Genomic DNA, 4,176 nt, shown 5'->3' with positions numbered 1-4,176 from the left:
TATATATATATATATATATATATATTTATGTATATATTTGTATACATATATATTATGCATATATATACATAGTTTTGGCTAAAAGTTTGGAACATATTTTCATATACATCATGTACTAGCTTCTACTTATTATAAGTAAGCAATTTGGTCAAGAACTATAATTTTGGTTTTGCCTATTTTTTTCTTCTAGACATTGAACCATTGGATCAGTTATTAGGTAAGTACATCTCTACGTTCGTCTGTATTTGAATCGTATTATACTTGGGTATAACAATTTCAATTTTTATATAGATGTTTCAAACTTTTGGTCACGACTGTATTTATGTGTGTCTGTATGCGTGTATGTGTATGTATACACATACACACACTCATACTGTGCTATTTGTATACTGTTGTGCATTTAAATGCATACACTATGTGTGCTTGTGTGTTAATGTGTGTATCTCTGAGTGTGTGCAGTGGAGTTGTATATGTGTGCGTTTGTGTGCATGTGTGTAAGTAGGCCCACACTGGTGCAATTAGCTTTTAAGCGCAACATATACTCAATACTATTACGTTGAATGAAATAATACGTTTCTATTCAAAGCTGAGTCGCTACTCGACCTTATTCGTTCCTTTTTCCGACGACCGAGACTGAAAACGAACAGCAGTAACTCATGTCACAATCTCGTGTTTATTGGAAAGACAGTCACTTGTAAAAATTTTGGTGCAGCTTCTGATTATGTTAGTATCTCCCAGCTTGGTATGGTATAACTGACCCCTTTTTTTCAAAGCGTAGGGAATTTGTGACAACTGTATCTCTTTTGGTCTTCAGGTATTGAGTAGTTATCTCTTGTCCTTGGATAGCAAAGCTGTAATAATGAGTATTTCTCTTCCAAGTTTCTGTTTAAGTATGTCATTCCAGCCACCTTTGGTTCACATAAAACAGCTGAGCCCTCTGAACTTCTTTGCCTAATCTCATGATGTATCTACCTTCGCTCTTGAGTATACATTTGATGTACCAATTTCTCTCTTTACAGTTCAGTAAATGACATGATGTGGCATCTAAAGGTCCTCTCGATTGATCTTATGCCTTTACTTCCAGCATCACATACATGATGTCAATGTCACCGGTTATGTGGAAGCTTCCAGTTATTGCTAGTATCTTCCCAGTCTTGATGTTCAAGTTACAGATTCCTTCAGGTGTCCAGTCCACTATCCCAAATATTATTACTAACACTGGCACTGTAAAAGCATGATGGGATACAGTTTTATTGAATGCACACAACTCTGATTTACATATCTTCCAAAGTCAGATGAAGTATCTTTTGTCATTCTAGCTTTACTCACAAAGTCAATATATACAATATTCTTGTCAATTCCAAGGTCCTTGTAACATTTATCAATTGTAATACCTTAGATAGCCCGGCCATTGATATCCATATTCCTTGCCTGATCGATAATCTACCTTCGTTTCACTACCAAATATGAACACTTCCTGACAAAACTACCGGTGTTTATAGACACGTGTGCATGTGTACAACCGTAAATGTCATTCCATGAAAAGCTCTGCACGTTTTGACTTACGTATGTGTACACATGCACGCTTGCACGTCTACACGAGTGTATAAGCTCTTATTACATGCCATTACTTTGAGAATGCTTTCCATATTTTCACAGTGCCTTTAACCTAAATAGACGCATTCTCTATGGTTTTCTGAAGCCCAGATTCTCATGTTTCGTGCAAAGCCAGTTACATATGCAAGAACTCAAAAAATATGTATCTACGAACGTATGTATGACCTTTTGTTTTGAGTGTCTATTTTCCCCCGAATTACTTTTCTTCTTTTTTAGGTGCCATGTCCAGAATGTAGGACATAGACGACTATGTCCAATCGCAATTTTGTGTTCTTTGTTTTCTGTAACAAATCCACTTGCAGATGTTTAGCGCTTCTTACCTTAACAAATTCATAATGATTGACATTCATATCATCCTTCTTCTTCCTTTGTTTCTTTTCCCTTCAATCTTTCCAGTCATCACTAAATTCTCCAGACTCTCTTTCCTCATCATATGGCCAAGAAATCTCAGTTGCTTGGCCTTTATCTCACAAATCAGATTACTATTTACCGCAACCCGAGCTATCACTTCATCATTAGACACTTAATCCATGATATTGTCAATATTCTCCGTAAGAACCACATTTGACAGTTCTCCAAGCACCGTCTCATTTTTGATGTTATAGACCATGCCTTACTTCCATACATTGACACAGGGTATACATAGCATTTTAATATACGGATCTTACTCTTGAAGCTCAGAGTACGGTTTCTCAAGATGTTATGCAATTTTGAGAATGCAGATTTCACGAGCACTATTCTTTTGATCTCCTTAACACATCTTGCGTCTTCTGTGATTAAAGTGCCAAGGTAGTTCAAGAATGATACCTGCTTAATGGAAATAGTAATATATTATATAGTTCTATATTTAAGAGATGAGGAATAATGTACATTATTTACATTATTTACATTTGACGGGCATATAGCATAGTGATTAACAAGAGCGCGGGCTTCTAACTCCAAGATTCCGAGTTCGATTCCAAGCAGTGACTGGAATAATAATGATAATAATAATATTAATGATGATAATAATAATAATAATAATAATAATAATAATAATAATAATAATAATAATAATAATAATAATAACATCGAAAAATATCTTAGGAATGAGAATCCAGGTTCCCCAAGACACCTGATGAAGGCTGGAGGGTATATCAGCAGGAGCGTTGTGTTAACAACAAACAAGATGAGGACAAATATCAGTCAAATGTAAATAATGTAAATTAGTTCCTAAATCAAAAACTAAGTTCTTTAATTGGTGTAGTCATGTATGTATGTATGTATGTATGTATGTATGTATGTATGCATGTATGTCATTCAGTTTTATTTCAAAATTTCTTGCCAATAGAGAAAGAGTCGGTTTCTAACCTAGATCCAAGGCTCCTTCACTGGAATTTCAACATCAACAACAAGGTATTTTTGTTTGTATGTATGTATGTATGTATGTATGTATGTATGTATGTATGCTTTATTTTATGTATGTATTCTCATGCATATAGTTGCATGTCTAGACATGCTCGTGTATATTTAAATGATAAACCTCTGGAAAGTTTTACAGATTTTTACAGTTCCAGTGATGGATTGAATCTGAAGTCTTCGAATTAACTCACTCCTTTCTGGTTTTGAGAAGCCTAATTTCTCAAGATTGGTATTTAGGCAGCGTGTTACATATCTCGGGGCTCCAATAATTACAGGTATAAACCTGAACTTGTAATCTGTACAGAGTAACTGTAGATTTCTCAATGATTTAGCGTAGGTATTCTCTCTTTTACTGATCTTCAGCTTTATGTTAACATCCGCTGGGAAGCTAATTTCCACAACTGTACACAGTTTCTCCTCTATCCTAAATCATTATATCAGGTCTGTTGTGCTAACATTTCATTGCGGTCTTCACTGAGACATTCCACTAGTACTCCTTTTTATTAGTGACTATGGCTTCTACCATACTCTGGGTTTTTATTTCTTTGTTCTTGGGGTTATCCTTCCGACGGATTTCATTATAATTTCATTATAGCTAAAACATCGTCTCATCAGTAAATAATACCGTGATGACATTTTTGCACATCTGCTTATGATGTGGGTGATATCTTCGGTGTTAACTCCACAAAGTCTGCATTGGTTGTCTCATTTTACTGCTTTTCCTGCATCTCTGTCCCTTTTGCGCATCAAGTATTTGATTGATATCTCCTGTTCCTGGATTGCAAACGCATACCCTTCAAAGTGAGAGGTAGTAACCCGGTTATTGGTCAAGGATAGACTGCTTTGATGATCAATGTTACTGTCATCTCGGAGCTTTCTGTTGCGATGATCAATGTTACTATCATCTCGGAGCTTTCTACTAACATATCCCTGAATAGTCTTTTGCTCATATAGGCTCATCTTTCATCTGATGACACGTTGAGGTAGAGTCGTGCGATTTCTCTGGGCATGTATTCTAGTTATCAGACAAGGAGTGTTGCTCAAGGAGCTGTCTTCCAAGTCTTATGACGTTATCAGCCTCATGTATGCAAACTTGGTCAAGGGATACACTTCGACACTTAGCATTTAAAAGATGTTGTCGAAGGAATACGATACGAC

The 4,176-nt window shown here is 35.7% G+C and overlaps 1 protein-coding gene and 1 long non-coding RNA gene across 3 annotated transcripts in view; one reads left to right on the top strand and one right to left on the bottom strand.

Annotated features, from left to right (window-relative positions):
- LOC106876732 (uncharacterized) overlaps window positions 1-1,802 on the top strand; it is a 6,400-nt gene extending 4,598 nt beyond the window's left edge. Inside the window, exons 2-3 of the long non-coding RNA XR_001410291.2 lie at window positions 191-217; window positions 1,660-1,802. This is a non-coding gene — a long non-coding RNA (uncharacterized LOC106876732). The remainder of the gene's footprint in view (window positions 1-190; window positions 218-1,659) is intronic.
- LOC106876730 (interaptin) overlaps window positions 655-4,176 on the bottom strand; it is a 9,187-nt gene continuing 5,665 nt past the window's right edge. Inside the window, exon 2 of one of the 2 annotated variants that reach the window (XM_014925408.2) lies at window positions 655-2,424. The gene's annotated coding sequence lies outside the window, so the exon portion shown is untranslated. Of the gene's footprint in view, window positions 2,425-2,483; window positions 2,587-4,176 lie in introns of those variants that run through there. The other variant, XM_014925409.2, reaches the window with a different exon arrangement.

Source organism: Octopus bimaculoides, chromosome 3 (genome assembly GCF_001194135.2).
Source record: "Octopus bimaculoides isolate UCB-OBI-ISO-001 chromosome 3, ASM119413v2, whole genome shotgun sequence".
Taxonomy (NCBI): Eukaryota; Metazoa; Mollusca; class Cephalopoda; order Octopoda; family Octopodidae; genus Octopus; species Octopus bimaculoides.
Note: the sequence above shows the minus strand (reverse complement) of the source record. Positions and strands in the feature narration are given on the sequence as shown.